The sequence below is a fragment of the Sus scrofa genome, chromosome 18 (assembly GCF_000003025.6).
Source record: "Sus scrofa isolate TJ Tabasco breed Duroc chromosome 18, Sscrofa11.1, whole genome shotgun sequence".
Classification (NCBI taxonomy): Eukaryota; Metazoa; Chordata; class Mammalia; order Artiodactyla; family Suidae; genus Sus; species Sus scrofa.
In genome coordinates, this window is record NC_010460.4 from 7032771 (window position 1) to 7056214 (window position 23444).

Sequence of the window (23444 nt, forward strand, 5' to 3'; positions counted from 1 at the left end):
ATACATAGAAAAGTGCTAAATATAATTACCTGAGATGTCTGTTTTTTTTTGTGAGTAAATATCAGCAATCTTTTGATGTTTGATTATGTGATATCCCCCCACCTCCACACCAGCAAAAATTCCTGTATATCCTAGCTCTCCCTTTACCTCTTTGAAACAGTTCCTTAGAGCCATCTGAGAGGCAGCCTCCCAGGCTATATTCCTCAGTAATGTCTCTGAATAAAACATAACTTGAAACTTTTAGGGTGTAATTTTTTTTCTTTTCAGGTTGACAGACGTAACTAAAGAAAACAGTCTAGGTGCTCTTGAAAGAAACACCTGTAAGAACAAAGACCTGGGATGTGAAAGATGTGAGATCAAAACCTATCGGACTGTCAAGAAAACAAAAATGTCAACAAGGTTTGTTTTGGTTGTTCATAAAATAAGCAGTTGTGTATTTAAGTGAAAAATCTGCCCAGGACATCAAATTCTTCAGACTCAAATTGTGAAAGAGTGCCTTTTGAATGTAGCAGAAAGGATGTGTCCTAAAAAGATAGAAGCATGTACAAATATAAATGTAACCAGAAATACTGTTGCTCAACATCCTGGAAATATAGCCAGGAAATTAAAAGATAAATTGTGTGAACAAGTCTTAAACGTTGTGACATTTGCTAGTGCAGCTACTCAGATGTAATAATTAGCTCTATTTATTCACTGTGGGTTTGAGAATTTCTAGGACTGAAAATATTTTGGACAGTGTGCCCACGACAGGCACAACACTAGGAAGTAATTAGGGAATTCATTTTTGGAATAGAGGAAACTTTCAAACAATTTTATGGAGATGATGAAGGGATATGTGGAAAGTAACATAATGTCTTTTCTATCAAAGGAATCTTGGTTGCTCTATTTTGCTCTGGTTTTGGCTGAAACGCCTTCCTGTGACCGCCCCCCCTTCCTTCCTCTCCCAGTAACAATTTGTTTCAAATTAGCCAACCAAGAAGGATGTGCGCCCTGACCTGACCAATGGGAAGGGGACAGGTACATGACCTGCGTTAGGGATAAATAGGGAGGGTCTTTTCTTCTTTGCACGCACTTTTTGAGTACCTGTGCCCTTCTGCAGAAGTAAAGAGCCTTGTCGAGATCTCCCCATGTTCATGTGTCTCAATTTCTGGCACTGACGATCCAAGCCGTCTCCCCAACAGAGAGATAAGGCTAATATTGGACTTGCCATTAAACTTAAGTTCCATGTTGCAAGTTATATAAGGACACAGCCTTTAGATCTACCCATTTGCATTATTCAGCAGGAATTGCTTTCTGCCAGAAGTTAAAAATGGAACACGTCACAGACACAGAGCTCACCACCTGTAAGCTGGATCTCTTCCTGGCGCTTGGGCCGCAGAGCATCCTGGGCAATTTGATGAAGTGGACACAACACAGATGTCTCCTCGCTGAGGTAGGTTGGGAGGCTTTGTCACTGCTAAAGCCAAGGAGAATTGTTGAACTGTTGAAATGAACTCATTCATATCTTCTAAGGTGGGGGGCGGGGGCAAAAAAACCAACTTTGCTTGTGCTGAGCAGCAAAAATTGTCATCATGTAAGTGGTCTTTGAGGTTGACAAACACCTTGAATTTCCCCTCAAAGGCATCCCCAGGAGTTATAAAACATTGTGGAGACAGTTATCTGGCAGTGTTTTCTGGTCCTCTTCTTTTCTGGGCTAAGAATAGTTTCTAGAACTGTAACTGGTGGCCTGAATGTCATGATGGGGACAGTGACACTGAGTTCCCAAAGTGACCTGCTGATCTCAGACTCTGAAGATAAACTCCCACTGCTCTGTGCTCCTTTATCGATTCTTACCGACAATGTGAAAGATGATCCACAGGATCATACAGGATGGAAAATTTAGCGTCGTGACCCTGGAGAGTCCAACTCCTGAAAATACCTTAGCGAGTGTGCCAAGATTTTTGAAACTCTTGGGCAATACCTATGTTTTTCCACAGCTCTTTTCCAATATTAAACGTCATTCCTAGTCAAAACTACTTGTCAAACTTAATTCTGTGTTCACTTCAAACTTGATCCAAAATTTAACAATGGCATATCGATGCCAAAGAAAAAGTTGTAGATTTCTGCTTCCAAAAGTCAACACATTGTAAAAGAAATGTTGGAAGTAAAATATTTCTATTTTATCTTTTTTTTTTTTTTTCAATTTTGAATTTCAAATACAACCATCAGTATGAAACAGGCAGGTATTATGTGGTTTGGTTGCAACCTTAGGTCAGAAAAATACAATTTGATAATTTTCCTGGCACTTGGTTTGTTTTTCTTTATGTTCCTGCCTTCTCTAGACCCTGGAGTTTTCACTGATCTCTTTAATTTACTTCTCATGCAGACAATGAATTATGGGATGGCTCTACAGCTTAGCAAACAGATTTCACCATAAGATGGAGCCTGTGAAACTTTCTTGGAAAGTCAAGCAATTACTTAATTCTTCCACTAGTGGGAGGGCATGCTCTTTCTTTCTAAATAGGAACCTCAAGGAAATCTTTGAAAACCTTTTCTATTTTAGGCGGTTGGTTAAGAGTTTTACCCACGCAGTTTTAGGGAGAGCTCTGAATCTTTGTACCCATGGTCGGAGTTATTTCAGAAAGCTTTTGTGAGGAAATTCACATTATCTCTTTTTTCTTTCTTTCTTTCTTTTTTCTTTCTTTTTTTCTTTTTTCTGTCTTTTTGCCATTTCTTGGGCCGCTCCCGTGGCATATGGAGGTTCCCAGGCTAGGGGTCTCATCGGAGCTGTAGCTGCCAGCCTACACCAGAGCCACAGCAACGCAGGATCTGAGCCACTGAGCGAGGCCAGGGATCAAACCTGCAACCTCATGGTTCCTAGTCGGATTTGTTAACCACTGCACCACGACGGGAACTCCCACATTATCTCTTAATAAAGTATCTTTTAATTAACATTGATTACTATTATTTTTAAAAAGATATTGCAAATACAAATTATATTCTGTAAATAGACTCACTCTAGATGACTAGCAGAGCCTCTTGCTAAAGAGTCCAAAACATGAGGGAACTAGAATACCAGTACATATATTATGCTGGACTTGAGAGCTGGTCCATCGAGCTCACAATTTGGAGATGAGTGGACACTGATAGGAGATAAGGACCTTGTTGAATATCAGGTAATGCATCTTGGATTGTCCCTTTACACTTGCCTTTGGAGTTCTGTTGAAGTTCTCCCCAAGTGATTAATTTTGTCTTTTTAGGGACAAACCCGCAGCATATGGAAGTTCCAGGCTAGGGGTGGAATTGGAGCTAAAGCTGCAGGCCTACAGCACAGCCACAGCAATATGGGATCCGTGCCATGTCTGCAACCGATACCACAGTTCATGGCAATGCCTGATCCTTAACGCACTGAGTGAGGCCAGGGACTGAACCCTCATTCTCACGGATACCAGTCGGGTTTGTAACCACTGAGCCATGAAGGGAACTCTCAGGCCCTTTCTTTACCAAGGGATGGTTACTTGCCTAAATAGGCTCTTTTCATCCAACCCAAGAAGTGGTAATGAAATCTCATTTAGGTCCTTTGCTCAACAATCTTTTTTTTTTTTTTTTTTTTTTTTGCCCCAAATTAAATGATTTTTTGAGCTCAGGAAATATAGATACATACAATGGCCATTTTTTTTCCTTAAAAAAAAAGAGGTATCCTTTATTCATTCCACACATATTTATTAATTGCTGACTATGTCCCAAGCATTGGATATAAACAGTAAGTGAGGCAAGCTTGTCTTTAAGAAACTCAGTTTCGTTTGTGTGTGTGTGTGGGGGGTGGGGCTGGGGAGGAAATGTGGGGGGAAGAGAGTGAGGGAGTTTGAGAAGAGCACATGATGTAACTTCAGATGGTGCTAAGTGCGTAAAGAAAAGACTGATGTTCAACAAGGGTGCCAAAACTATTTCATGGGGGAGAGAATAGTCTTTTTTTTTTTTTTTTTTTTTTTTAAAGATGGAACTGGAGTTCCTGTTGTGGCACAGCAGAAACAAATTTGACTAGTATCCGTGAGGATGTGGGTTCAGTTTCTGTCCTCGCTCAGTGGGTTGGGGATCTGGCATTGCCATGAGCTTCAGTGTAGGTTGGGTCCCAAGTTGCTGCGGCTATGGCATAGGCCAGTAGCTGTAGCTCCGATTCCACCCCTAACCTGGGAATTTCCATGTGCCACAGCTGCAGCCCTAAAAAGCCAAAAAAAAAAAAAAAAAAAAAAAAAGGAACTGAATATCCTCATGCAAAAAGAATGAGGTTAGACTTATATCTCATACTAGGTACAAAAACTAACCCCAAATGTGTCAAAGACTTAAATAAATAAGAGCTAAAATTATTAAACTCTCAGAGGAAAATATAAGTGTAAATTTCTGTGACCTTGAGTACACAAGGATTTTCAGGCACAGCAATGAAAGAAAAAATTAAAATAATGGACTGTGAAAACTTAAAGCTTTGTGCTTCAAAGGGCACCGCACTGTCAGAAAGTGAAAAAACAACCTGTGTAATGGGACAAAATACTGGCAAATCATGGTAAGAGTCTGGTATCCAGAATATATAAAGACCCTTTCAGCTCAGCAATAAAAAGGTAGCTCAATTAAAAATTGGGCAAAGGATGTGAAAATATCTTTCTTTCCAAAAAGCACTCAGCCCCATTAGTCATTAGGGAAATGCAAATCAAAACGATGACAAGCTACTGTTTCATACCCACTAGGATGGCAAACAAAACAAAACAAAACAATTACAAGCGTTGTTGAGGACTCAGAGAAATTGGAACTTTCATATATTGCTGGTATGACTGTAAAATGGTGCAGCTACTTTGGAAAACAGTTCAGAAATTCTTCAAAAAGTTAAGCATATGACACAGAAATTATACTCCTAGGTAGGACAAGACAATTGAAAACATATGTCCACACAAAAACTTGAACATGAATGTTCTTAACAGCATTATTCATGATTCAAGAAAACAACCCAACTCAACAACAGCAACAACAAAAAACAGAGTTCCCATTGTGGCTCAGTGATAATGAATCTGACTAGTATCCATGAAGATGCAGGTTTAATCCCTGGCCTTGCTCAGTGGGTTAAGTATCCAGTGTTGCCATGACCTCTGGTATAGGTTGCAGATCCTTCATCACTGTAGCTGTGGCTGCAGCTCCCATTTGACCCCTAGCCTGGGAAAATCCATATGCCACAGGTGTGGCCCTAAAAAAGCAAAACAGACAAACAAACAACCTAATTGAAAAGTGGGCAGAAAATCTAAATAGACATTTCTCCAAAGAAGACATATGGATGGGCAGCAGGCACATGAAAAAATGCTTAACATCACTTATTTTTATGAGAAATGCAAGTTAAAACTACAATGAGTTACCATCTCATACTGGTGGCCAACGTTAATAAGTCTACAAAAAAACAAATGCTGGAGAGGGTGTGGAAAAAAGGGAACCCTCCTACACTGTTGGTGGGACTGTAAATTGGTACAACCACTGTGGAAATCAGTATGGAAGTTCCTCAGAAAACTAAATATAGAACCATCGTACAATCCAGCAATCCCACTCCTAGGCATATATACAGACAAAACTACAATTCAAAAAGATACATGTGCTTATATGTTCATAGAAACACTATTCACAATAGCCAAGACATGGAAGGAACTTAAATGTCCATCGATAGATGAATAGATTAAGAAGATGTATTACACATACACAATGGAATACCTCTCAGCCATAAAAAAGAATGAAATAATGCCATTTTCAGCAACGGGGATGCAACTAGACATTCTCATATTAAGTGAAGTAAGTCAGGTCAAGAAAGACAAATACTGTATGATATCACCTATATGAGGAATATAAAATATGGCACAAATGAACCTATCTGCAGAATAGAAACAGACTCAGACATAGAGAACAGACTTGTGGTTGCCAAGGGGAAGGGGGAGGGAGTGGGATGGACTGGGAGTTTGGGGTTAGTAGATGCAAACTATTACATTTAGAATGGATGGGCAGTTAAGTCCTACAGTATAGCACAGGGAATGGTGTCCATTCTCTTGGGATAGAACATGATGGGGGCTAATATGAAAAAAAATAATGTGTATATACACATACACACACATATATGTGGGTCACTTTGATGTTCAGAAGAAATTGGCACAACATTGTAAATCAATTATACTTTAATAAAAAAATACAGCAAAAGCAAAAGAAAATGACCCAAATGTCTGATAAATGAATTTAAAAAGGTGGTATGCCTTTCAATAAACTATTTTTCAGCTGTGAGAAAGGAATGAAGGATAGGTATATACTACAACAAGGATAAACCTTGAAACCATTATGCTAAGAAGCCAGACGCGAAAAGCCACACACTGCATGATTCCATTTGTATGAAATGCCCAGAATCGGACAATTCATAGAAATAGAAAGTGGATTGGTGGGAGCCAGGGCCTAGGGAGGGAGGAAATGGGGAGTAACCTCTAAAGAAACAAGGCTTCCTTTGGGGGTGATGGAAATGTTCCAGAATTAAATAACAGTGATGACTGCACGAATCTTGTAAATACACGACCCCTCCCCCCGAATTACATATTTCAGAGAATGAATTTTGTGGCATGGGGTTACATCTCCAAAAAAAAAAAAAAGGGAAGAAAGAAAGAAAAAAGGCGAGAGGATGGAAAGTGGGCATAGGATGGGAGTGGGTTATTGTAAACACTGGTCAGCGAAGGTTTTGATGGGAAGGACATGTCTGAGCAGTGTTCGCTGAATTCACAAATGACTGGAGGAAGCACACCAACCCTGCAGCATCCCCATCCTCTCTTCCTTTGATTTTGTGTATCCTTTCTCTGATGCAGACTCTACACACCCTAATGCTACAAATTTGTGTGAAAGACACAATCAGGGAATGAAAGTCATTGTTTCATGGAAATGCTTTCACATGATGATGCTGCCATGAAGAATTAGTTAACAGGGAAATCTTGAAGCCCTAATGTTGCCATCAACTACTTTAAGGTGTGTCACAGGATGCTAAACGAGGCTCTTGAGTTGCTTTCTAAACCACTGGGGTGGAACACAATGGGTGCTAAATGGCCATATAATCTAGAGAATTCTTAACTCATTTCTGCTGGAGGAGGGAAGGGATGAAACTCTCCCACAAAATGGAGACGTTATCTTGAGACTAAAAAATGAGGCAAGAAGCTCCATATAATCAGTGGATTGGTATTACAGGGTAGCTTACAGGGTGGGTAACTTACAGGGTGGGATCAGGCAGCCAAGGATCTAGAAGCATTCACAGCTGCACTCTACCTTCTGGGGGGCCACTGGGACAGTTTTATAGTTAACCTAAGGTATGGTGGTATGAGCTTGGAAAGAAACAGGCGTGCATTTCTAAGTCAAGATTTATGAAGGGGTAACTAGACTTTGGGAATTGAGATCGTGACAGCAAAGTTCTTTGTCATTGTTTGGGGACTAACAGAGCATTGAGGCAACTTGATACTACTGATTATTAAACAATATATATTAACTACAAAGTCCTTGATGACAGAGAAATGATTTCCCACACAGGACCGTCCTGGGCAGGGTCAGCTAAGGACAGAAGGTACTCTATGGGGGTCATTTATGCTTAACACCCATGCCGTCTCCCACCTCCAACCCACAGAAGAGAGCCTTCAGTAGGGGCTGCCCGAGTTGGGAGTGTTTGGTGGAGTAAAGGGTAGTATTTTCCCCTCAGGCACACACTGTAGAAGTGAGCCAATCTCAAGTTATTTTGAAAGGACCTTCTTGAAAGTGGATGACTGTTGGACAGGAGAGATTTCTAAGAGGCTCAAGAGTCCATTGCTTGCTTTAGATCAGGATTTCTCAGCCTTACCACTATTGACATCTTGGATCTAAAAATTCTTTGTTGTAGGAGCCTGTCCTGTGCGTTGTGGTAAAGCTGACAGCACTTATGGCTTGAACCCAGCCAGGACTCAGGTTGGTACTTCATCCACATGCATGGACTCAAGTCCAGCCTAGTCTCAGATTGGGACTTGAACCCACATTTTTTAAATTAGAATCATTCACCTTCACCTGGTGTCTGGACTTCCTAGGGTTCAGGTTCTTTGTACCTCAACATGGAAGGAATTCAGTGAGGGACAAAGTGATAGGCAAGAAATAGGTTTATTAAGATAGGATGCTTGTGAGAGGTGCAAGGGGGCAGGCAAGAAGGCTCAGCCCCACGGATTAGGTGGGCTACATTTTTATCATCCAAGGAGAGTGTGGGTGGGAAAAGACTGCCTCTTCCTCTTTCTTTGAGTAGTTGCTCCTTCTTGGTATCTGGTAAGTTAGTATTTGACCCTATAAAGTCAAACTAGCGCTATCATGGTGCTTATTCAAATCAGCAGAAGGGCAGTCCTTATACTTCTGCCCTTGGTCCTAAGGGTCATTGTGTTGCTGGACTTGAATGCAGGCCTCATTTTAATGACCTGAGGCATATCTCCTGCTTTTGTTTGTGGTTTTGTAGTTAAGAAAGCCTGCTTTGTTCTGATGGCTTTCTTGAGCAATTATTGACTGAAAAGGTGTTCTCCCAAAGTTCCCTAGGTTTCCCTCTCTATCTGGGACTTCCACAACTACCTGTGTAACTATCCTACTCCGTCCCTACCAGGCTGCATCTCTGGCTTCCACCCACTAAAAACCACTGGCAACCCCTCCCCCTCCCCCGTTATGATGGCTTAAAATGCCTATAGATGTCAAATACTCTCCGGGGGGCCAAAAATGCCCCTGGTTGAGAAGCATTGCTTTTGAGAAGGGTATATGCCAAGAATCCCACTGTGGAAGTTTGGAAAACTCCCCATGAGTCAGCATATTAGTTTTTTATGGCTCCTGTAATAGATTACCCAAAACCTAGTGGTTTAAAACAACACACTTTCTCGATCTCACAATTCTGGAGGCCAGAAGTCCAATATGGATCTCAACGGGCTAACATCAAGGTGTTGGCAGGCATGCGTCCTTCTGGGAGCTCGAGTGGAGAATTCCTGTCCTTGACCTGTCCAGCTTTCTGAGGCTGCCCTCCTTCCTTGGCTTAGCAGCTCCCAGCCATCAATGTCATCTCTCTGACCTCCGCTTCATCATCGCGTCTCTGTCTCTGACTCTGACCCTCCTGCCTTCCTGTGAGTAAAGACCCTTGTGATTACATTGGGCCCACCTGGGTGATCCAGGCTTCTCTTCCCACCTGAAGGTCCTAAACTTCATCACATGTCAAGGTACCTTTTTACCCTGGAAGGTAATGTATCCACAGGTTTCACAGATTAAAATGTGGCCATCTTTGGGGAAGGCTTTATTCTGCCCACCACAGTCGGTATTTGGGCGCATGCCAACCAGAAGGCACAGAGAAGCCAGATTGCACCTGCATTAGTTAAGTCATATCCTGTGATTTCTACAGTCCTCCCTTGGTATCCGCAGGGGACTGGTTTCAGGATGCCCCTGATGGGGCAGCTACAGGTAGTTGTAGAAGTTCCAGTAAGGGACCACAGATAGAGGGGGAAACAGAGGGGACTTTGGGAGATCACTGTAAATGAATAACTGTTCAAGAAAGCCATCAGAACAAAGCAGGCTTGCTTGACTAGTGGAGGTGTGAGGTATGCCTCAGGTCATTGGATGGGTTGTAGGGTGAGGCCTGCATTCAGGTTCAGACCAAGGGCAGGAGTTTGAGGACCACCCTTCAGCTGATTTGAATAAGCACCAAGACCGGATATGAAGGAGGAGCTACTACTCAAAGAGGAAGAGGCAGTCTTTTCCCACCCACACTCCCCATGGATGATAAAACTGTAGACCTAATCCTTGGGGCTGAGCCTCCTTGCCTGCTTGCATCTCTCACAAGTGTCCTATCTTAATAAACCTATTTCTTGCGTATGGCTTTGTATCTTGCTGAATTCCTTCTGCATGGAGGCATAGAGAACCTGAACCACAATAAGTCCAGACACCAGGTGAAGGTGAGTGATTCTAATTTAAAAATTGTGGGTTTAAGTCCCAGTCTAGGTTTAGGCTGTGTTTGAGTCCCAGCACATGGGTTCAAGTCCCAATCTGGGTTCTGGCTGGGTTCAAGCCATAAGCGCTATCAGTTTCACACCCACCTCCCCAAAGGGGAGGTTCACCAGTCCCTCATATAAGAGGGTATAGTATTTGTCTGTAAGCTACACGCATCTTCCCCTGTACTTTAAGTTATCTCTAGGTTACTTGTATTACCTAATACGATGCAAATTCTATGTCAAACATTCTGGGGTGCTCAGCAAATTTAAGTTTTGCTTTTTGGATCTTTCGGGAAAGTCTTCCTCTCAAATATTTTCCACTTGCAATTGCTTGAATCTGCGGATATGGAACCCAAAGATAGGGAGGGCTGACTTTAATTCCTTATTCCGGGGCTCCACTCAGGAATGGGAGGCAGCTGAGCTAGCGGGAATGACGGGTGAGGAAAGAGCAGACTTTGTGGCTCAGGCCTAGCTGGAAAGAGGACAGACTTTAACTTAGGTATGAAATAATGGTTTTGATTATAATAGGATTCTTTTTTTTTTTTTTTTAAACTGATTATGCTGTTTTAATTCCCGACTTGCCTGGAAACCCACAGGTTCTACCTGGAGGGTTGCGCTGGGCTAGAAAAGGAGCTTTTCAACTGTACATCTAAAGGCAGTGATGGGGCAAGGGACAGTCCCTTCTCCAGGTCCCTTGCAGAATCCAGCTTATTGAGTAAACCTGGTACAAAATGATTTTGGGGGAAAAGGGATTTCAGAATTCAATGGACTCACCCCATGAACTAAAAAAAACACTCTTCCTAGAAAGGGAGGAAGAGGCTGTGAACTAAGAGGTGGGGAGGCCTCAGGAAGCCCATGGTTTTTCCTCTTTTCTCAGGGACCCTGGATGATGTTTCTCTCACCTAGAGATTTGAGGAAGGAGAAAGAAGAGTGGGAAGAGGCTGGAAAGACCTGGACTGGAAACCACTGACACGCACGTGGGCAAGCAGTAGACTGCCTTTCCAGTCTGTGCTGGCAGGAAAAGCTGGGGCATATGGCCCCACAGGAAGAGGTGCAGCTCACACCTCCGCAGCTCTGAATCCAACCAGCAGGCTTCCCGACACGTGAATATACGGCCTGCATCAACCCTGAAACCATCAGCAGAAAACTTTCGTGGGCTTCTTGAGGACACCAAGGAGATCTTGAAACCCATGTTTCTCCATTTACGGCTGACAGCTTCCTTCACTCCCAGGACCTGCAACACCACGGACCAGGCCATCAACGAACACTAAAAACCGTGAGTGGCAATCAGGTTAAAACCAAAATTGCTATATATATATATTTTTTAAATGACTATGGGGTGTATATATATAATGATAATGACTATTTTAAGCATTCAAAAATAACACATGGGGCGTTCCCTTGTGGTTTAATGGTTAAGATTCACCACTTTCATTGTTGTGGCCAGGGTTCAATCCCTGGTCTGGGAACTTGAGATCCTACATCAAGCTGCTGCACACCATGGCCAAACCCCCCCCCCCATTCTATTAGCTGTCCTTCTAGAAAGGTTTGAGGTGAAAATGGTTTTGTTGTTGGGAGGTAAGGGAACAGCGAACACGCAGACATGTTTTGTGCAGGAGATGTGGTGCTGGTAGGTCTTTTTGAATGGAATGAAGTCGTCCAACAAGCAGCAGATAATGAGGATAACCCAGTAAGACAGATGGATGTTTTGTGCCTCTTGCACCACTGCAGGGCCCAGGGAAGTATGAAGCAAGAGAAGTGGACCCAGCTCTTAACAGTGTTCCAGGTCCATTGGGAGCTTGAGGTTAATAGATGCAGATCATTGGAGTTCCCGTCGTGGCTCAGTGGTTAAGGAATCCGACTAGGAACCATGAGGTTACGGGTTCGATCCCTGGCCTTGCTCAGTGGGTTACGGGTTTGATCCCTGGCGTTGCTGTGAGCTGTGGTGTAGGTTGCAAACACGGCTCGGATCCCGAGTTGCTGTGGCTCTGGCGTACGCTGGAGGCTACAGCTCCGATTGGACCCCTAGCCTGGGAACCTCCATATGCCATGGGAAGCGACTCAAGAAATGGTATAAAAAAAAAAAATGGCAGAAAAAAATAGATGCACACTATTGCCTTTGGAATGGATTAGCAATGAGATCCTGCTGTGTAGCACTGGGAACTATGTCTAGTTACTTATGATAGAACCTGATAATGTGAGAAAGAAGAATGTATACATGTATGTGTAACTGGGTCACCATGCTGTACAGTAGAAAAAAAATTATTGGGGAAATAAAAAAATTAAAAAAAAAATAGTGTTCCAAGTCCAGAGAGAAAAAACACACTCAGGTGTGAGGTGGGGACAGGTGGGAGCAGCTAGACGGAATTCATCTTTCTCTAGGTTCTAAGTAGGGATGAACTTGTAGAACTTTACGCCAGGAGCACAGCAGATACTGGAAGTAGGATGTTGTTGATGTGCCTACTTCTGTGGGTGCTCACTGCCTTCTGCCCCCAATTCTACCTATGACGGACAATGAAAAGCACCTGGATTTTTTCTTTCCTCTCAGGTGGGTGGGCAGAAGCATCCAATGGAAGCTGGGTTCTGTATCTCCATGTTTTTCTAGCTGTCTACCTGGGAACAGGTGCTTCTTACTTTTTTGCTTTTTTGGGTCACACCTGCAGCATATAGAAGTTCTCAGGCTATGGGTCGAATCGGAGCTGCAGCTGCCAGCCTATACCACAGCCACAGCAACGTGGGATCCGAGCTGCCTCTGTGACCCATACCACAGCTCAGGGCAGTGCTGGATCCTTAACCCATTGAGTGAGGCCAGGGCTTGAATCTGTGTCCTCATGGCTGCTAGTCAGATTCGTTTCTGCCGTGCCACAACGGGAAACTCCTGACTTTTAAATTGCATGTGGTAAAGTCTCATTTTCTAAATTAAGGAGATTGTGCCTGGCCACATATGAGGCTCTTGGTAAGTAAGTTGTAGAAGGAAGGAAGGAGGAAAGGAGGGAAGAAGTGCCTCAGGTGTGTGCTAGGGGTTGAGTCACAGGAATTGGCTTCAAGAGGTGGCCCAGGGGATTATGAAGAGCTTAGCTTGGGGATCCTTTGGGTTGTGACAGAGAAAGCAGGTTACTTTGGTGCTGGATTGTCACTGTTTGCTGTGGGAAGAATAGAACCGTCCTTACATCCTTATTCTGTGATGAGGGTTAGAAATGTTATCCATGAAGAAGGACTGAATTACCCATGAACTTGGGGACCCTTGCAACACAGATTCTCCCTGGAAAGCTGCTTAATGGCTTTTCTCTGGGTGTATAAGTCAGTGAAACCAAACAGCCCTGTGCTTTCTTCACTTACAGCCCTGCTTTAAGATCTCTTTATTCTCTCCCTGGAGCCTCCCCCATCTGTCTGTGTGTTTGATGCTCTTAGCCTTGCTCTCTGCACTTGTTTTTTATTTTCTCTGTTGGGGGTTCTTATCTATGTTCTGTGGTCTCAGAAGAGATGGCTGTTCTCCCATTTCACACATGCCTTTGGTGCTATATGTGGCTTTCAAAGTGTCTGTGCTAAGGTGGCTGGAATTTTTATGAGTGAAAACAAGCCATTGAGAATATTACATGTGAAGATTCTAGGTGGAGAGTGTGCGTTGATCACTACTGGTGGATTTAGAAAATGCTTATTCTTACAATTTGCTTATCTTTTATTGTCAATGCTATCTTTATTTTGTTGTCTAATCAAGACCTCAAATCTATGATACTCACAATGGAGAGTGTTATTTTCTATTTTGACACATGGAAGCCACTGCATTTCTGAAGAGGGGAGGTGTGATCTGGATAATCCCTACAAAAGGCAATGTCTACTGCTCTGATTGGCAGTCAAGTAGAGAGTTCAAATTGGAGTCAGAAAGTGACTAGAAGGGAAGGGATGGGAGTTCCCGTTGTGGCTCAGCAGGTTAAGAACTCGACTAGTATCCTTGAGGATGCGGGTTCGATCTCTGGCCTCTCTCAGTGGATTAAGGATCTAGTGTTGCCACAAGGTGCAGCATAGGTCACAAATGCAGCTTGGATCTGGTGTTGCTGTAGCTGTGGTATTGGCCAGCAGCTGCAGCTCTGATTCGACCCCTAGCCTGGGAACTTCCTTATGCCTCAGGTGCACCCCTAAAAAGGAAAAAAAAAGAGAGAAATGAGGAATAAAGTGAGTGAGGTATATACCTTTCCGCTGTGGTCCTAACATGGGTTGGAAGAAGAATTTCCAGACACAAAGCAAAGTGAGAAGAGAAATGAATTTATTGAGCTAAGAAATGCTGCTAGCACAGCGGGATGGCTTCCTGATGGGCAGGGAGAGCCGACCCCAGTGGAAGCTGGCTGCTTCTTTTTATAGCTAGAGTGTAAGGGAAAGAATGGCGTGGCTTTGCTGATTAACCCGGGGTCTGAAACTCTCCTCATTCCTGATAAGGACCTACTTAATCAGGTCCTTTCTCCTTTACCAAGAAAAGGAGAACTTTCAAGGGCAGGGCTCCTTCTTTATCAGAAGAGAGCTAGGCTGTCTCCAGCATCAGCTCCAGGTTTTGTGCTTGAGCTAATATGCTGCAGCTTGAGTTCCACACTTTGTTCTCTCCTTCCTTTTTCCACATTATCTTGAGACAGACAAGAGTTTCTTTTCTTTTTTTCTTTTTTGAATTACTCAATGAATTTATTACATTTGTAGTTGTACTGTTGTGGAAACCGCAAAAACCGTGGCAGTGGAAGGAGACAAACAGCACTCGGGAGATATGGAAAAGCAAGGTTTATTCAGCAGCGGTGCGGGCTCAGAGGAGTCACCTCCAGAGTCTGAGCACCAGGTCTTTGTTCTCAGTAACTTTTATACACTGCAAGGTCTTGATTTTCCCGTGTAAGCATCCCGGACCTCCCCCCATCCCCAAGCAGACAGTGTTCCTCCCTAAGAAACTGAGCAAGCAAGGTTACAGAAGAGGAACTGAGAAGCAATGTTGGATACATGATTAGCAGGGCTGCTGGCTTGGACAGAGAGCACACAGTTGTTACATTATTACAAGAAGGGTGGTATGTGAGGAGCATAGGGGGAAAGGCTTGCAGCTGCCTTCTTAGCCAAGGGGGGGTTATTCTTTACCTAAAACTCTATTTCAGTACAATGATCATCACAATCCAATTTATAGGATTTCCATCCCACAACCCCAGCGCATTCCCTCCACCCCCCAAACTGTCTAAGAGTTTCTAGTTGAGCAGAAAATGGAAACTTAAGGTGATACTGTAGCAGAGACAGGAATGTTCCACAAATAATGCCTGGAATTCCCAGCATTTCCTCCCCCCCCCCCCCCCCCCCGCAGGTAGGTGGGGCTGTGTCATTAGTTTGATGGGCCCAGAGTGGAAGATTTGCAACATCCACACAAATGCACAGAAGTGCAACAGCCAACCGGCTCCCTTCTGCTAAGGTGACCCCTGGGCCTCACTGGAGATGGTAAAACATTAGCTCTAAGCAGCCTGCATCCCTGAGATGGAGAACAGCTGCCCTTGAAGTACTTGGGCCCGCAGGGAACTTTAAAGGAGCAAGAGATAAGTATGTGGCTGAACCAAACCTGGATCCATTTGCCCAGGGTGGTAAAGCCAATCTGTTGATGCTGGTTTGTGGTGAAGGTGAGTGCAGTGCTCTCTGATGGGTTTCAGCAAAGGATTTTTAAGGGCAAAGTGGGGGGGGGGAGGGGTAGTGCCTCCCCATCCCAGGGAAGGTAAGCAGCTCATGCACAGTTCTCTGATTGGTGGATGAGGTAACAGGGCAGTGTCACAGGGGTTAACGTTAAGAATCCTTCGGCGCCAGAAGGTCTCCATGCTCATGGTCATCATGTAGTTAATTTCTTCCATTTGGTGCTAAAACCACATCTGTAGAACAACTCAGGAAATGTACATCAGATACCATTATCTGGGTATTTCAGAGAGGAGCTCAAGCAGAGGCTGTGGGGGAAGGGTCTGTCTCAGGAAGGCCCCATAGGATCCTGCTCAGTTACAAGTATGTTTTCTTAAGACGTCGAAACTTGGAATTTTTTTTTCATGGAAAATGAATTTAATTGGATCCCTTAAATAGTATAATTTTTAGTTTTAACATATTTACACAGCACTTTGTAATTACTAGAGCATTTTAAATAGATATTTCCTTCAAAGCTCATCAAGCTCCTAAGGTCATTTTAAAAAAAAACTTTTGACTTAATTTCAGACTTCTAGACAAGTTGCAAAAAGACCACAAAGGATTCCTGCATATCCTTCATCCAGATGACTGAAATGTTATCATTACTGCATTGCTTGATCCTTTTCTCTAAGTATGTATACAGTTGTCCCTTGGTATCTGTGAGGGATTGGTTCCAATATCCAGCTCCCTCTCCCACCCGCGTGGATACCAAAATCCAAAGATGCTCAAGTCCCTTATATAAAATGATGTAGTATTTGCATATAACCCTCCACATTCTCCCCTATATTTTAAATCATCTATAGATTGCTTATAATATCTAATCCAATGGAAATGCTGTGTAAACAATTGCCAAATTCAAGTTTTGCCTTTTGGAATGTTCTGGAATTTTTCTTTCTTTTTTTTTTTTGTCTTTTGTCTTTTTATGGCCACACCCTTGGCATATGGAGGTTCCCAGGCTAGGGGTCTAATCAGAGCTGTTGCTGCAGGCCTATGCCATAGCCACAGCAATGCCAGATCCAAGCCACATCTGTGACCTACAACACAGCTCACAGTAACGCTGGATCCTTAACCCATTGAGCGAGGCCAGGGATCGAACCTGCATCCTCATGTTTCCTAGTCAGATTCGTTTCCTCTGTGCCACAATGGGAATGACCTGGCATTTTTTTTTTTTTTTTAAATATTTTTGGTCTGTGATTGGTTGAACTTGAGACTATGGAACTCATGGGTATGGCTGACTGTACACATATTGCTTTATTTTCTGGATTGTGTGAGAGGAAGCTGCAGATATGATGCCCCCTCACCCCAAATACTTCCGTGTGTTCCCTAGAAACAAGGATGGTGGGATCATGCAGCACAGCACAGCCTATTCTAAACTGATACAGACAAACTTTGTGGCATTGGTAAACGGGGAGGTTTTAGCACAGACAACAGTGAATCTGTAGACCTGAGGTCACAGCTCATTATGGAAAGTCAGTGAATTTGGAAGAGTAGGCTCTTAAAGGAAGGTTTTTGATTTTTTTTTTTTTTTAATCCTTTTAGGGCCGCTCCCAGGTTAGGGGTCACATCGGAGCTGTAGCTGCCAGCCTATACCACAGGCACAGCAGCGAGGGATCTGAGTCGCATCTGTGACCTACACCACAGCTCATGGCAACACCAGATCCTTAACCCACTGAGTGAGGCCAGGGAATGAACCTGTGTCCTCATGGATGCTAGTCAGATTCATTTCTACTGAGCCAGGACGGGAGATCCATGTTTTTGATTTTTTAATTGATGCTTTATGATATGTATTTAGGGAGCTGATAAAGAGGTAATGGGATTACCGCATTCAGGTGTGTGGATACAAGCCATTCAGGAAAATTTGTTTCCTAAGTGAGATGAAACTGGACTTCGTTTCTTCTTTGTGCCCACAGTGGGTATGACATGTCACAGCATGTTGACATATTTTCAATGAAACTTCATTTCTGCCTTTTTTTTTTTTTTCCTTTTTAGGGCCACACCTGCAGTATATGGAGGCTCCCAGACTAGGGGTCGAATGGAACTACAGCTGCTGGCCTATACCACAGCCACGCCAGATCCGAGCTGCATTGGCAACCTACATCACAGCTCACAGCAACTCTGGATCCTTAACCCACTGAGCGAGGCCAGGGATCAAACCCGCAACCTCATGGTTCCTAGTCGGATCTGTTGAAGCTGCGCCACAATGGGAACTCCTCATTTATGTTTTTTCCAGGCTGGAAAATGTGTCCTGGCAACAATGACATTGTTAAAAATGATGCAGTTAATGAAAGCACAGGAAGGCATCTTTTTTGGGGGGGTGGTGGTGGGAGAATAGCAGTTGAAAATAACAGCTATTAAATTGAAGGAAAGTCAGGTTAGGGTTAGACACTGAAGAATTCACTGCCCCCTCCCCCCTTTGTCAGTGAACGGGCTCATTTTCCCCAAATTCCAGAGCTGTGTCCTTTTCATGCCATCTTCCAAACCCACCTCCACTGGAGCTTGCAATCTGTGCCTGGATTCTGGTTTGAAGGAGACGCTGATTGATTTGCAGTCACCAGGATCTGGCATGCAGATGCAAATGGCAGTTTTCTCTAGGAAGTGTCAGTGGCAATTGGATTAGTTTCTGATTTGCATTCTCAAGGCCTGCAGGTCCTCAGAAAACCACATTTTACAGGCAGTCTGCTGGGGGTTATTTTTAATCTCAGCTATAAATGCCACACCATAATAGTCCTTAAAACTGAAAGCACTTACATTTGCAAGGCAGAGGATACTTAGAATTATTAGTTTAGCAAAAATCTGGATCCAAAAAGGTGATGGGAGAAAGGACTTTGGGGATAGAGAGGGCTTGGTGTTCAACAGTGAGCTATGGGACAGACCCGGTTTAGAAGTTCTTCTGGCTTTTCTTGAAGGTCTTGAATAAAGGGAATTGGAGGGGTTTGCTCGGGGAGAGAAAAGTGAACCATGGACCTGGCCTGGGCTTTTCAAGCATCTGCGGTTCTCTTTTAAAGTCAGCATTATAATTCATCCCATTCCTGATAGCAGCAGTGCCTTCTGCAGGTCCATGTCATCTATTCTTGCCACTGCTCAGTCTCTTGCCCTTTGCCTCTCAGTGGTGCTGGGCCCTGCCTGGAGATAAACTGGACTCTAAATCCTTGTCCAACATAGAGAATTGGTCCTGGGCAGATGCAGGCCCTGAGGATTTTTTGAGGGCGGGATGAATTAAAAAATTTGCAAATCGGGTGTGTGAAAAAGCAACTTACACTGTAAAAATAATTTGTTTAATATTCAAGGAGTCGCCGCCTCCAGGGTCCACCTTGTGGGTAAAAACATAATATGGCGTCAACTCACTCTGATCATGTTATACTCCTCTCTCAAGATACTCTCTCCTGCTTGGAGCCTGGCTGCTAGTTAAAGGTGGAAGTTTGGTCTCCAAGCCAAAGAGAAGTTTTGATCAACGGCAGGTCTCTCCCATCTGCAGGGTTATGACCTGCAACTGCCTGTCCTTTCACTGTGACACCTACATCCAGAATGTCACCTTTTCTTCCCCTTTAAACCGCCCCTTCTCTTGCTCACTCTCCTGGCACTAGCGGTTCCATCTTCATGTTCAGCCAGCTTTGATGTACAGAATCCCGTTGCTTAATGGTTGGAGCAGTGTCTCCATGGTGATACAGGCACAGAACTTTAGAGCATCACCCACCATGCTTTCTTGTATACTTGGCAGGCAAGTTAGAGTTGCCTGGGGTGGCCTATATTCTCCTTTTTTTTTTTTTTTTTTGTCTTTCTGTCTTTTCTAGGGCCGCACCCTCGGCATATGGAGGTTCCCAGGCTAGGGGTCTAATGAGAGCTCTAGCCGCCGGCCTACACCAGAGCCACTGCAACTCGGGATCCGAGCTGCGTCTGCAACCTATACCACAGCTTACGGCAATGCTGGATCCTTAACCCACTGAGCAAGGCCAGGGATCGAACCCGCAACCTCATGATTCCTAGTTGGATTCCTAGTTGGAGCCACAATGGGAACTCCTATATTCTGCTTTTATCTTTTCTGTTTGATCTTACACACTTAAGAAAAAAATTCTTGGAGTTCGCGTCGTGGCGTAGTGGTTAACGAATCCGACTAGGAACCATGAGGTTGCAGGTTCGGTCCCTGCCCTTGCTCAGTGGGTTAACGATCCGGCGTTGCCGTGAGCTGTGGTGTAGGTTGCAGACACGGCTCGGATCCCGCGTTGCTGTGGCTCTGGCGTAGGCCGGTGGCTACAGCTCCGATTCAACCCCTAGCCTGGGAACCTCCATATGCCGCGGGAGCGGCCCAAGAAATAGCAACAACAACAACAAAAAGACAAAAAAAAAAAACAAAATAGAAAAAAATTCTTGAGATAGTGGTGAGTAGCTGTGTAGAGTGTATGCTAGGAGGTCCCCTATAGACGTTTTTATTTTAAGAAGAACACCACTTAACTAGCTACTTATTGATAAAATCTCTTATCCCCCGGCCCACAATCAGCTTTCATGGATTTAAGCTTTCTGGAAATTTTCTATAAAACCACTAAGACGAGGAAATTGGGAGCTGCCACTGTTTAATCACCTTGAAGGGTTGATAAACTTTCCCAAGGGGGTCACATAAGGGAATTAGCTGGTCTGTTAACAGGTAAGAAAAAACTGACATAAAACAAAAACAAGGTAAGTCTGTTATCAATGGAGTTAATGTTCCAATTCAAAACTTTCCTTAGAAATTTCCTGTAGAAAACCAGTTCGAAGGCATTTTTATGATTCAAAATTAAGATTTGGGCAATACAGGATTGCCCATGATAAAATACTGTAGGCACCAAAAATTAAGCTTCTGAAATAAGCTTAGAGGTTTCTGTGTAATAAAAAATTTGCATAAAGTTTCTGATTTTAAATGTTAGAACAACAAATGCATTTTCCTCCCCTTTCTTTTGAGATTCCATTGAGGGGAAAGAAATCCTGATAATGAAGAGAGAGGAGTGGGGATAACCTATGGCAGACTAGAGATTTCACGTCATTTTCTGGGTGTGGACCATCAATGCAGAAGCATATTGTAGGCAAAGAGGAGTAGTGGGTGCTCAGAATATGCACATGGTGGACCTCTGGGAATGTGGTGGCCCATCAGCTTGGTACATCCAGGGCCCTGGATGTAGGGTTCCTAGCTTTGGATAGTGAGAATGAGGCATGGTGCAAAACCAGAGGTATCATTAAAATTTTGTCTGCCATATATTAGATTCCAGATATAAGTGATATCGTATGGTATTTGTCTTTCTCTATCTGGAATCTAATATATAGCACAAATGAAACTTTCCACAGAAAAGAAAATCATAGACTTGGAGAATAGACTTGTAGTTGCCAAGGGGGAGGGGGAGGGAGTGGGAGGGATGGGGAGCTTGGGGTTGATAGATGCAGACGAGTGCCTTTGAAATGGATTAGCATTGAGATCCTGCTGTGTAGCACTGAGAACTATGTCTAGTCACTTATGATGGGGCATGATAATGTGAGAAAAAGAATGTATACATGTAGGTATAACTGGGCCACCATGCTGTACATTAAAAATAATAATATATTGGGGAAATGAAAAAAAAAATTGTTGCCAGATAGCTGCTTCAGTGATCCCTTCCAACCCTTTCCCCACTACTGCCCCCGGGACCATTGGCAGCCCCTCATATTGAAAGTTCTTTTCTGGAGAAATTGGATACATTTTCTAGGAAGAGCTATGGTGTCCAGTGTGGGGTGTCTGCACATAGATTAAATTCCTTCTTATGACATTTTAGATTTCCAGTCTAATGTCAGATTTCTCATCCTCACACCTAAAAGAAAAGCTGATTGTCAAAAGCCAATGACAATGAACCGGATGGATGACCCAGTTGCAGAGCAGAGCTATCCATCAGCCTTTCTTTTTAGGAGACTGTCCTACTGGGGAATAACACTTATGCAAAAGAGCCTTTCATTTTCCCTCATGAATTAGTTATCAAGGATGATCAGAAATAGCAAAATCCACAGCCTGAAAGAGAAAGCTAAGTTAAACATTCAGAATAAATGACTCCTGAAGAAATAAAGATCAAAAGCCACCTAAAAAATTCAAATTTACATCCTCAGAGATGGTAGAGAAGATATTGTATACATAAAATAAGAAAATGATGCCATTAAAAATAAAAATGAGAAGTTTTTAGAAATTAAAAATGATTTAGAATTGCATTCAGTTAATACATGATTTCAGTAAAAATAAGATGAAGTCAAGGTGATTTCTCTGAATGGAGAGCAAAAATCAATGATAAAAATGCAAACAGAGTTATTAATGATGGCCATACTGACCGGCGTGAGGTGGTGTTTTATTACAGTTTTGATTTGCATTTCTCTATTAGTTAGTGATGTTGAACATCTTTTCACGTGCCTATTGGCCATCTGTATGTCTCTGGAGAAACTTCTATTTAGGTCTTCTGCCCATCTTTCAATTGGGTTGTTTGTTTTTTTGTTGTTGTTGAGCTGTAAAAGTTGTTTGTACATTTGGAAGAGTAAGCCCTTGTTGGTTTCATCATTTGCAAAGACTTTCTTACATTCTGTGGGTTGTGGTTTTTTTTTTTTAATGGTTTCCTTTGCTTTGCAAAAGCTTTTGCATTTAATTAGGTCCCACTGGTTTATTTTGTTATTGTCATCATTCTAGGAGGTGGATCTGAAATTATGGCACAAACAAACCCATATACAAAACAGAAACAGACTCACAGACATAGAGAACAGACTTGTGGTTGCCAAGGGAAAGGGGGAGAAAGTGGGATGGACTGGGAGTTTGGGGTTAGTAGACACAAGCCATTGCATTTAGAATGGATAAGCTATGAGGTCCTACTCTATAGCACAGGGTATTATATACAATCTCTTGGGATATAACCTGATGGAAGGTAATATGAAAAAAAGAATGTACATATATATGTGACTGGGTCACTTTGCTGTTCAGCAGAAATTGACACAGCATTGAAAAACAACTATAATTTAAAAAAATGAGAACAGAAAGGATATGAGACACAGATGTTTAATCCAACAGATCTAGAATCTGACTGAATAGAATTTCAGGAAGAAAGATTAAAGAAAATAGAGAGGAAGAAATTATTTTTTAAAAATAGCAGATCTTTTCGTAGTGCTGATGAAAGGCATGGTCTTTTGATTGATAAGCCCTGAATTGGTCTTATGTAATTTTCACCAAATGGAATGTTTGATACTAATTGCCTAAGCCATGATATTTGCTTAGAGGAGAAAATTTGTTTCCTGAACTTCTCATTATAAGTACTCTAATTTTCCTGAACTTTCTCATTATAAGTACTCTAATTTTCTTTAGAGGAAAAGCATGCATGATTAAAAGTAATTTCTTCTACAGATTTCCTGGCAGGGGTGTCTATATACTCAGTTTTGCCTGTAATGTAAATAAAGGTGATACCTCAGTGTGTAGCAGCCAATCTTGTGGCCGTGGACAGGAAGCTCAGCAACACGATAAGGAGGGATGGAAAGGAAGATGGAACAGCCACTTTTTTTTTTTTTTCACTTTCTGGAGAATTTTCTCTACCCACCAAACTTTACGTTGCATTAAAAGTATTAAGCATTACATGGTTACTGTAGTTAGAGCTGTTTATGATCTTGGAGAGACAGCAATGAGTGATGGCTTGGACTGAGATCTTAATTCTCTGCTCAGAAATTGAACCTGGGCAGTCTGGATGAAAACCAGGAATCCTAGCCACTAGACCACCTAGAAACTAGAAGCAGAAATGCCCTGATTCTTTT

General features: G+C 42.8%; 1 long non-coding RNA gene across 1 annotated transcript in view; it reads left to right on the forward strand.

Moving 5' to 3' along the window:
- Window positions 1-11428, forward strand: part of LOC106508196 — a 45033-nt gene extending 33605 nt beyond the window's left edge. Inside the window, exons 2-4 of the long non-coding RNA XR_001304823.2 lie at window positions 268-399; window positions 1281-1432; window positions 10876-11428. This is a non-coding gene — a long non-coding RNA (uncharacterized LOC106508196). The remainder of the gene's footprint in view (window positions 1-267; window positions 400-1280; window positions 1433-10875) is intronic.